Here is a 12,410-nt window from a genome sequence, read left to right on the forward strand (position 1 = left end):
TTTGTATTTTGACGAGTCTTATAAGGGTCGTTCCTGAGTCTTATATGAGTTGACGAGTCTTATACGAGTGTGAGTCGTGCAACATTGATTGTGACTAGGACTAACACCCTAAGTACATGGACCAGGATTGGATAAGTATCAAGGACTTACATTATTGTGTCAAGTACTGTGACCGATTAGGACTAACACGCTAAGTCAAGTACATTGACCTGGTTTAAGAATGGTTGGTGGACAGAAAATTCCTAGTGATAAGTAGGAAATGGTCCTATGGATGACATACTTTGATGAACCTAGGTGGAGTATGCACCTCAGAGAGGCAGTTGTGCGGTATCCTATTGAATGCCTCCCAACATTGTGCTCTGATCTAGTGGAGAGATAGAGCTTACTTGTCAAGGCCTTGGTAATTTGACAATGTTGGTCATGATGATGTTTATCAATTAGGATCCTTTCTTATAGAAGTCTTCAACTTGAGAATTGTTGAAAAATGTGTAACTAGGTTCGATCTTCATAAATATGAAATGTACTTTTGATTCTTGTAAATTGTAAAATGAAAGAAAATTATTATTATTATTTTGGGAGCATGTGTTCCATGCTCAAGGTCCTTTATTTTATAGGTCAAGCACCCATTGAGTGCATCTAGGGTTGGTCCTAGATCAAGAAGTCAAAAGAGTCATTGTCATAAGTTGAATAACCCATCGGGCACATTGTAACTTGTAAAGAAAATTATTTTTGTCCTTGTAAGTGTCAAAAATACCCTTCAAGACCAAGTCGTCCTAGCAAGTGGCAAGTCGGCCTAATTGAGGAACCACATCCACCTTGAGAAACCTATATAAAGGAGAAAACTCGACCTCCTTGAAGCACATTCATCTCTCTCTCATCCATGTGAAGGAGGAACAAGAAGAAGGCAGCGAAGAAGGAAGAGAACAAAGGAGACTTGTTTTTGGGCTATTTCTCTCTCACACGTGCGAAGGAAGGCTAGGGTTTTTGCAACAGATTTAGGGTTTTCTTCTACAAGTTCAATCTTGAAGAAGGGAAGGAAAGAAGGTCAAACAAAGGTCACAAGAAGCCATCCTCAAGCTCCAAAAAGAAGAGAAATCCAAGTGAAGGTCTGAGGAAGCCTTGGAAGTGTTGGAAATACTGAGGGGGGGGTGAATCAGTATTTCTTTTCAATTGTTACTTTTACCAGTTAGATCACTTATATTTAGAACACAAAATGAACAATAGAAATAAATGTTTTTATTAATATAATATTTATAATGAATCAAGTACAATATATATAGGGCTCCCACCCTAGATGAAGACACCGATCTTCAATATTCCACGCTCCAACCTGTTGCCAAGCACCAACTTGGACTTTTGTGAGGCTCCGACCTCTAGGGCACCAACCCTATCTTATCCAAGGCACCAACCTTGAGATTAGGAGCACCAACTCCAAGGATACCAATCTTATATTTTCCAAGCACCAACTTGGACTTTCCAAGGCACCAACCCGAAGGGCTCCAACCCTATCTTCCAAGACACCAAACTTGTCTCTTTGAGGCTCCAACCCTATCTTCCAAGCCACCAACCTTGTCTCTTTGAGGCTCCAACCTCTTGGGCTCCAACCCTTAGCTTTACTTCATCAAGATATGTTTGGTTATACTTCATGTCTCCCAATGTCTTCTTCAACGAGCCCTGTCAATCTTCAGCTACACCTTCACTTAGTCTCCATGTCACATTATCAATGACTACCTTGTTCTTCACATGAAGGTGTCACCACTGCTCTTCATGTCACCCAAACAAAATTCTCCAAGGTCACCTCATGATGGCTTCAATGCATCATGGTCTTCAATGATCTCCACAAATCTTCAATATGCTGCTTCACAAAGTTCTCCAACTCTACCCTATTTTGTTCTCAAGAGAAGACTTCAACAAGCTCTATTTGTCCAATCCCAATAAATCAACACTTCGACCACGACAACTATGACAACTTCAACCACAACAGCTTCAACCACGGCAACTACGGCAACTTCGACCATGGCAACTACGGCAGCTTCAACCACGGCAACTACGGCAGTTTCAACCACAGCAACTATGACAGTTTCGACCATGACAACTACGACAGCTTCGACTATCGCAACTACACCAGTTTCGACCACGGCAACTACGGCAGCTTCGACCACGGCAACTACGGCAGCTTCGACCAAGATTTTATGCCCAAACAAAATTATCCTTTTTTTCATCCTAAACAATAGTCTCCTTGTTCTCCTCAGCCTTCTGTCTTCTCTTGTACTTCGTATCTCTGAATTCTTGCCCGAATTGCTCATCAAAATGAAGTGTTTAGACGTATATTTATAGAGATTTCATTTATAACTGAAGGGACATGTCTATTTGAAGTGAGGCCGACTTGTATGACTGAGTGTAGGTCGGCTCACTGCTAGGAATAATTTCCTTAACTTAAAAATTCAATATCTCACAAACTATTGGGAGTTTCGGGGCAAATAAAGGCTCGTTAGAAAGACGGAAAAATCCTCTTTAAGATGGTCTAGGATCCATTTTCAAAGGATGCCTCCAAGGTGTCCAAAATAATTTTTCTTTGTGACTGTCCTTAAATTTTATGCATAAAAAGTTTGGGACAACGTGGCTTCTTCATTGTTATCAATGTCATCATAGGATCATAGAGTCATTATGTAGGAGTGCAACATCCATGTAGCATGACGCATGAACAATGTCATGATATACTAGTGCAGTCATAGTGCAGCATCATTAGGATAACTCCAAAATAATCTTCCAACCATCAAATGATCTCCAACCATGTTATCAAGACCTCATCAAGTGCCATCATCAATTGTGGTCATTCATCAAGAATATAACATCATCAAATGTAGTCCTCCATATGTCATCAAGGGCTTCTAAATACTTGGCACTTGGCACTTCTTAAGACTTCTTCATTAGTGACTTGACATATTAATTGATGACTGTTGACCACTACGTGTCAACGACCCATAGCAATACACCCCCTTTTTTTGCAAAAGGGATAGCACATGATCGATGTGTCTGCATCGTCCACCTATTATCATCAGCCTGATTGTCATGTTATAATATAAACCCATTCTGCATGTATATGATGTAAATAATCTCAGCAGATCTGTGTCATGTAATTTCCTAGGTAAACCTATTTTTCTAGTAACGATCTACATTCCGGGAGATTTTTTGTCTCACCGATCCATTCTCGGATGGTCGGCAGAGTTTTTCTTCAGCCTTACCCCAAAGCCGAAATGAATTTTGTCACCAGGATCTTAGGCGAGTCCTAGTGTTATAGATCGAGTCTGTGTAAAAGTGATTTGGGAATAATCCTAACTATTTGGTTAGGTTATTTTATTACAAATTGCTTGATCTGCTAGATTATATTTCGGTGTCGCAGAACTGGGTAGTCTGTGACGGTCTTTTGCAAATGGGTTTTCCCTCTTGAGATGTAAAAAATGTAAAAATCATGATGTAAAGTGTCTCGAGAGCTAGAAAAATAATTTATCCCCTCATAGGTTAATTAATTAAATTTTCTGGCCAAAATTAATTAAAATCCCAAGTTAGAAATTTAATTAATTATAGGTCCTAGGTAAATTTAAATTTTCCAAAGGCAAAATTCGTGGGTCCTTTAAATATTAAATTTTAAGAGGTCTGGGGACTAAGGTTAATTGATTATTTTGCTAAATTTTAAGCCTTTGGTCCCTGGGGTTAAGTCAAAGTCAAAATTTTGAGGAAATTAATTCAAAAATTTAATTTTTGAATTAATTAAAATGCATTTAATTGAAAATTTTGAAATTTCCTCAATAATTAAAATTTCAACAGATAAGATTAAAAGAAATTTTGATCCTCATCAATGGTCGAGATTACTTTGACAAGGATTACTCGAACCAGTCGTTGGAAGATTTATCTTTAAATAGGAGGTCAGTTGTCAGTGGAGATCATCCGATCTTTGAATCGTGTACTAAGCTCTAAAGCTCTTTTATATACTTTTTTTGAATTAATGCAAAAGTCTTTGGGGTTTCAACGTGCTGTAGTGTTCCTCTTCATGAATTTATGGTAACATTGTTTTAATTTCTGCTTAATATTATGTGAAAACTATTAATCAATAGCTTTCTTAGAATAATCTAAATACAGGTATCTTATTCAATTTGTTGGATCTAGGGTAACATTTTTAATTTTGATTGAAGTAGCAGGGATCTCTATTTCTTCCGAATTTTATTGTTGTTCTATTTCTCTACTTGATTTGATGGTTGATCTAGTATTTGCAGAAAATCTCTCAGGTTCTCATTGAGCGTTTGGGGATAGTCTTCGGTTGGACCAGCCAACTCTCAACACATATTTTCTGAAAAACCTACTTCATATAAGCCTCAGAATTTATTTAACGATAATTAATTTTCTGTAGGGTGTTTTTGGGCTAGTACCTCTCTAAAATTTCAAAATCTTTTAAATATTTTGTGGAAATTTTGATAGATCTGGCTATTAAGAGCCTTAGATTATCAAATCTAGGAGCTGAGTTGGATTCATACTCCTCAGATCTGATAGATCTGTAAATTATTTATATAGAGATGTATTTTATTTGTATAGATATGTTATTTACTTGTGAAAATCTAAAATTTTTGTAACATAATTTTGAATTTTAACACTTGGGTTTTTGGGATTTTCTCTATTTTTGTACATATTGGGTATCGGGTTTTTCTTTTCTTGTTAAAATTTGGGTACCAGAGGACAAGTGGTTCCCTAAGGCTTTGGTCTTTGGCCTAGGGAAAAGTGTCCAAATTTATTTTTTACTTTTCCCTTAAAGTGACTTTATAAGTGGTAAAGTCAATTTAATTTAAAAGTGACTTTGTAAGTGGTAAAGTTACATTCTAATTTAAAAGTGACTTTATAAGTGGTAAAGTTACATTCTAATTTAAAGATGACTTTATTAAAGTGAATGAAGAATTAGAAAGTGAAAAAGTGACTATGGAAATAAAAGGCTAAGTGGGTCTTTATTTAAGTGGGTGCGTTAAAAAAATAGAAAGTGAGAATTAAATGCACATTTATTCTCATCCCTAGATCTAAATGAATCTCAGCCATTAGATCATAGGGTAACCCAAAAGGTCATTTAGAGAATAAAAGAAGAGAAAAGGAAAAAATCAATTCATTCTTTCATGAGCATTTGAGAGAAAGGAGAGAATTTCTAAGCAATGAGGAAATGAAAGAGAGCAGCAAGAAGACATTTCAGCAAATCTGGGCATCAACATTTATTGGCACGCATCCCAAGAAAAAACCGTACAGCAAGGAAAGGCACAGAAATCGAAGAAGAGGGATAGCAAGTTCTGGGCACATTTTTCAAGGCTGGTCGTACAGCATTTAATGTTGTTTTATTGTACTGTTTGCTGATTGGCACGATTTTCGAGGTGGAGTTCAAGCACGAAAATCAAGATAAGTTGTAATTTGTGGTTGCTGGAATTTTTACTGTGTATTTTAGTTTCTCTGTAAAATCATTTTCAGAAATAAAGAAGAGCTCTCAAACTGGTTTTCCCCAAGAGTTGTAGGGGGTTTTTCTAGGGTCACATTGACCAAAAATCACTGTGTTATTTTCTGTGGGGCTGTCATAATTTTGCTGTGTTTTATTTCTGCAATTTCAGCAGTTGTGAAATCTTTAAATTTGTGTTTTCAGAAAAATATTATCATTTCCAGATTTTAGAATTTTTATCATGCTTGGATTTAAAACTAAATGCATGGTGTGATAAGGAAAACTGATAACCGAAGTGGGGGTTGAAATTTCTTCATGGTATCAGAGCTTGGTTAGCTGAAAAGTGCAGTTTGGGACAGCAAAGTGAAAATTACAGCACGCTGATTTTTATATAGAAAACAGAAACCTTTACCACAGATTTGAAAATTTCAATTTTGTAGGATAGTGAAACATGTCTTTGGGTTCGAAAGTTGAAGAGAGGTTGGATGGGCAGAACAACTACAGTGCATGGAAGGAGAGAATCCAGAGCATCTTTGAGGAAGCAGAAGTCTGGGGCATTATGGTAAATACCACACAAAACCCAGTAGTAGTACCTGCTGACCCTGTACAGTTGGCAGAGTTTAACAAAAAGAATGCTAAGGCAAAAAGATTGATTCTGGAAGGAATCAAAGACCATGTCATTTCTCATGTGAGAGGAAAGACTTATGCACATGAGATGTGGATAGCGTTGACCAATCTTTACCAAAGCTCAAATGAAAACAGAAAAATGGTCCTAAAGGAGAAACTGAAGGCCATTAAAATGGCTAAGACTGACAGTGCTACAACATACCTCACAAAGATCACTTCAGTGAGAGATGAGTTGGCAGCCGTAGGTGAGATCATTGCACCCACTAAGTTGGTGAGAATTGCTTTAAATGGTCTTTCCAAGACTTGGAAGAATTTTGTGGTTGGCATTGTTGCACGAGAAAACCTTCCCGATTAGGAGAGGTTGTGGGATGATTACATTCAGAATGAGATCAGAAAGAACCATCTTGGGGTAGCCAAACAGGTGGAGGAGGATGACAATGTGGCATTGATAGCAAGAGGCAAGAAGGGCAGAGCAAAGAAGCAAGTTTCCAACAGTGGAGGCAAAAGCAAAGGTAAAGGCAAGCAACAGAACAAGGAGAAGGACTATTCCAAAGTCAAATGTTGGAATTGTCAAAAGTTGGGACACTATGCTGTTGTGTGTCCGGAGAAGAAGAACAAGAAAGGGAAAGACAAACCCATGGCAGCTTCTGCAGAGATAGAGAGCTTCTCAGAGAGATTTGATCGAGAGTTTGGGTTCATAGCTTGTGAGGCCACTAGTACAGGATCACCTGCCATACAGGTTCAGAGAGTGTGCATTCCTCGCTACTAACAGAGCATCTTCTAGCATCTGGTATGTTGACAGTGGCACTTCCCGCCACATGATAGGAGTCAGAGAGTACTTCTCAGAGCTTTCAGAGGGTGATACTGATATGGAGGTAGTATTTGGTGATGACAGCATTGTTAGAGCAGTCGGTGTGGGGACATTGACATTTGATAGGGGACCCAAACCTCCCTTGAAAGTGTCAGATGTTCTATATGTGCCTGGAATGAAGAAGAACCTAATATCCGTCTCAGCACTTGAGGATAGAGGGTATGATGTGTTGTTCAGGAGATGGCAGGTGCTTATATATCCTAGAGGAACTCCAGCTTCTTCAGCTAGAGAGATTGATGTGCGTCATGCCAAGGTGTACAAGTTCTCATTCCAGCCCCTGATGACATTGAGTAGCAGCACCCGAGACAAGACCGACAGCAAATCTAGCAGTTCAGAGTTGTGTGAGATTTGGCACCGCAGGATGGGGCACATGTATCATGGGGCCTTGAGTACATTGCGGGAGATCACCACTGGTGTGCCAGATTTCAATTCTGATCACCTTGATGTATGTAGAGGATGTGCTATGGGGAAGTTTGCCAGATCCCTTTTCCCAGCAGTGACAGCAAAGCGACCGGGATCCTTGACTTGATTCATACCGATGTGAGTGGTCGGATGTCTCATGTATCCTTGAGTGGCTATGAGTACTATGTTTTATTCATTGATGACCACTCCAGGAAGACCTGGATTTATTTCTTGAAGACCAAGAGTGAGGTCTTCAAGCGGTTTCAAGAGTTCAAAGCTCTTGTGGAGACCCAGACAGGGAGGAAGATCAAGGTCCTCAGGTCGGACAATAGAGGGGAGTATACCCTTTGTGAGTTTGTTGATTTTTGTGCTGAGGCAGGCATTAGGAGGGAGTTCACAGTTCCTTACTACCCCCAGCAAAATGGGGTTGTAGAGAGGAAGAACAGATCCATTGCAGGGGCTGCCAAAGCCATGCTTCATGATCAGGGGTTACCTTTATTTTTGTGGACAGAGACCTGCAACACTGTTGTGTACTTGCAAAACAGGAGTCCACATCGTGCCTTGGGGAATGTGACTTCGAAGGAGGCTTTTTTGGGGAAGAAGCCTGATGTTGGGCACTTTGTCGTATCTTTGGGTGCCTTACATTCTCCTATGTCCCCAAGGAGAACAGGACCAAGCTAGAGCCCACTACAAACAAGGGCATCTTTGTGGGTTATAGCAAGACCTCGAAAGCTTATCGGATTTATATTCCTGCGCAGAGGAAAGTGGTTGTCAGGCGGGATGTGAAGTTCGAGGAGGAGAGAGCTTTCAGGAGGTCACGGGAGTTAGAGTATCCAGAGTCACCAGACCCTCAGGAGCAGCTAAGTCAGTCACAGGGATCCAGTGGTCAAGGATCAGGAGGTACGTCGATTACAGTGTCAAGTCCATCAGTGAGCAGTGGCTCTCAGAGTCAGGTGGGTGGTTCTTCGGGCAGCATGCAGGGCAGTCTGCAGAGCAGTTCACAGGGTAGTCCACTAATGGACAGTTCGCACGGTACTTCAGCATCTACAGGCACAGGTTCAGGCATGAGGTCAGTTGACAGGCCTTCAGGAGTTCAGGCTTCTGATGATGATGAGGATTCTTTCACTCCGGTGGGAGAAGTATGCTCAGGGAAGAGGAAGCCCAAGTGGCTTCAAGATACCTTGCGCGAGGCCACATCAGTTGTTGGGCCAATATAGACAGATAGATCTCCATCCGTCTTTTCTTGAGAAGCCTGTTTTAATAGTACTTAAAACGGTGACCTTGCAGTCGTCAGAGCCACAGTTCTCTGCAGCGCCGGAGGCACCGGGTATGTTAGAATTTCAGGAGAGGTATCGTTAATCACACCTTAGTGTGCTTCTCCTGATCTTCTCTCTGCCAATTACTACGAAATCAAGCTCAACACAGAAAGGATTGAAGGGTTCACATTTAAATAGGCATTTAACTAAAATTAACCAAGATTCTTGCATCTCACATTAGTTTTAGGATCTGCATTTCATATAAAATAGTCATTCATCTAAGCAGCAGTTGCTAATCGATTACTTGGTCTTAATTTCCCTAGCAAGATCGTTGACTCCATAAGGCACTGGTATCAATCGTTTAAAATCTAATCAAATCCTATAAGTCTTGCTAAATCTTAATCAAGTACTTGATCGCTTCACTGTGTCTCCCGAACTGGCTGGTTCCCAACTAGTTCTTCTTCATTCCACTTTTCCATAGGGTCTACCCCCCTTAGCTTGTTGTAGGGAGACAACTTAAACGGAGAGATTGGGGATCAGGGTGACAGCCCCCGATCTGAGCCGTTGTCACAGTGCCTAGACATTCTGTGCGACAACAATGACATTCTTATTAAACGAGTTATGACATCATCATTTGGACCCAGGCATCTCAACAATATTTTCCATCTCGGCTAGTGCCATATTGACATCAATGACAACCTCAATTAACAGGAAGGCTAAACAAAGCTCACACGTGTGGCAGCAACAACTGCTGGAGGGCCGAAAATTTCAGGTCTGCAGTGGAGGCTGAAAATCTGTACCTGGGGATCGAAGTTGTGCCACTAGAAGATATTTGACTGGGTTTGACTTGTTCAAGGAAAGCACATCATCCAGAAAGGTTGGACTTGGTCTTGGAGGGTATTGGTCTTGGTCTAGAGGTCTTGGAATTCGTCAATTGAAGAATCTATAAGGAAGAGAAGAGATTTTTTCCTCTCAATTGGACAGGTTTTGGCCCTGGCTTGCAGCCTATATTCTATTTTCTTGTTCTTCTTGTTTTGGTAGCTATTTGATGATATACAAACATAATAATAAGTAAAAAAGCTAATAAGTAAGAAAAAGGTAAAAATACATCACAAGCAGTTATCAAGGAAAGAGAAATCACTCTAATCATTGCCCTATAGATTTCTCAACATGGTATCAGAGCTAAGGTTGGAAAAGGGCATTATGAAGATCTCTACTACATTGAAGAAGTTCCTAAAGAAGTGTTCAAAGGTAGCAAGTCATCTCAAGAAGGGTATCAAAGAAGCATGGAATCTCCTATTTACTCCAAAGAAGAAAGTAACCAAGACAAAGGACGAAGGACTCTTCTCAGCACTCACTGGCACATTTCAAGATGAGAACATTTGGGTAATCGATAGTGGAGCATCAAGGCACATGACCGGGCATCACAAGCAACTAAAAAATTGTCAAAAGGAAAGTCTTCTTACTCCGTAGAGCTTGGAGATAATAAGAGCTATCCTGTGAGAGGAATTGGATCAACCTCAATAGAGTTGGAGAATGGAGGCAATATTCATCTCAACAACATCCTATTTGTTCCAGGTTTGCATAAGAACTTACTCTCCATTTCAAGTCTAGAAGATAAAGGTGATAGAGTGGCTTTCATTGATGGAAAAGTTGTAGTATGGAGTAAGAACTCAAGCATAGAAAATGCTAGAGTAATTGGGATTCGTGAAGGAAGACTCTACAGGTTGCTATCCCCTCTTGCTCAAGCTTTAGTTCACATTGAAATCAGCCCATGTGAACTTTCGCATAGAAGATTTGGTCATCTCCATTTCAAAATTCTTCCAACTCTAAGCTCTATAGTAGATGGAATTCCCAAACTGAAAGGAGATCACGAAAGGGTATGCAATGGATGTACATTGGGTAAGAACACCAAGAGACCATTTGGAAGCAGTGCTTCATGGTCAAAAGAAATCTTGGATCTTATTCATTCCGATGTTTGTGGTCCTATGACTCCTAAATCACTTGGAGGTCATCTATATTATGTCACATTTATAGATGATCATTCAAGGAAGACTTGGGTTAACTTAATGAAATTCGAGGATAAAGTATTTACTAAATTTCAAGAATTCAAAGTTGAAGTAGAGAACCTTACAGAAAGAAGAATCAAGATATTAAGATCTGATAATGGAGGAGAATATACATCCAAGGAAATCATAGCTTTCTGTAAGGATTCTAGGATTAAGAGGGAGCTGATAGTCCCATATAATCCCGAACAAAATGGAGTTGCAGAACGAAAGAATCGATCCATTGAAGAAAGTGTAAAAGCAATGTTACATGATCAAGACTTACCGAAATTTCTGTGGGGTGAAGCTACAAAGACAGTTGTATATATACAAAATCGAAGTCCCCACAAGTCTCTAGATAATAAGACTCCCGAAGAGGTGTTCACTAGGAAGAAACCAACCGTAGATCATCTCCGAATTTTTGGTTGTCCTGTCTATATACATATACCTAAGGACAAAAGAAAGAAGCTGGATCCATCTGGCATGAAGGGAACCTTTGTGGGCTACAGTAACTCTTCTAAGGCCTATAGGATCTACATAAAGGAAGGACACCAAATAGAAGTCAGTGGAGATGTGATATTTGATGAAAGTATTACATTTAAGAAATCAAAGGATCTCCCTATGGACTCTAATGATGAAGAATTTCCGGTATTCAAAGAAGAAGTTACTAAGGAAGAAGAAGAATCAACCATGAAGATAAGGTCCTTGTGAACAAATACACCCTGTGGTAATTCCTGAAACCAGAAAAAGACCTAACTAGTTGAAGTCTACACTTCTAGATGCAGAAGGTCGTGGAGCAACTCAAGGTACATTCAAGGAAAGTAAGAAGCCCAAACGATATTCTGGGTATGCAGCCTACATGACAAAATTAATTGAAGCAGAGCCATCCATTTTTGAAGAAGTTGTCAATCACCAAGAATGGAAGGATGCCATGAATGAAGAATATCAATCTATAATGAAGAATGGAGTTTGGGAGATTGTACCTAGGCCTGAAGACAAATCTGTGGTAACTTCCAAGTGGCTCTACAAGATCAAACATGCAGCAGATGGAAGTATTGATAAATATAAGGCAAGATTTGTGGCTAGGGGCTTCTCTCAACAAGAAGGCATCAATTATGAAGAGACATTTTCTCCAACAACAAGGTATACAACTATTCGTTCGTTGGTCTCTTTGGCAGCATCAATGGGATGGAACATCCACCAAATGGATGTCAAGACTGCATTCCTAAATGGCACAATTGATGAGGAAGTCTATATAGAGCAACCCTTGGGATTTGAAGTTAAAGACAGAAAGGCATATGTTTGCAGATTGAAGAAGGCATTATATGGCCTCAAGAAAGCACCAAGGGCATGGTATGCTAGAATGGATGCATACCTACAAAGATTAGGCTTCTCAAAGAGTTTTGTTGATCCAAACCTTTATATTAAGGTTGTGAAGGGAGAGTCGGTAATCATTCTTTTGTATGTGGATGATCTTCTCTTGACAGGTGTGGAAGGTCAAATTGAAGAATGTAAGAAGCATCTAGCAACAGAATTTGACATGAAGGATCTAGGGCTGATGCACTACTATTTGGGACTGGAAGTTTGGCAAGGACCTGATGAAATCTATCTAGGTCAAGGAAAGTATGTGATCAAGATGTTGAAGAGGTTTGACATGATGGATTGCAAACCAATGACAACCCCAATGATCACAAACTTGAAAAGACTAAGGAGTTCTGAATCAAGCCCCGTGGATCCTTCCAAGT

At 39.8% G+C, this 12,410-nt stretch overlaps 1 protein-coding gene across 2 annotated transcripts in view; it reads right to left on the minus strand.

Annotated features, from left to right (window-relative positions):
* Window positions 1-12,410, minus strand: part of LOC149180784 (putative peroxisomal acyl-coenzyme A oxidase 1.2) — a 473,981-nt gene that overhangs the window by 423,549 nt on the left and 38,022 nt on the right. The gene's annotated exons all lie outside the window — the stretch shown is intronic.

The sequence above is a fragment of the Pinus tabuliformis genome, chromosome 3_2 (genome assembly GCF_031772625.1).
Source record: "Pinus tabuliformis cultivar Carrire ecotype Pingquan chromosome 3_2, CPIR1, whole genome shotgun sequence".
Classification (NCBI taxonomy): Eukaryota; Viridiplantae; Streptophyta; class Pinopsida; order Pinales; family Pinaceae; genus Pinus; species Pinus tabuliformis.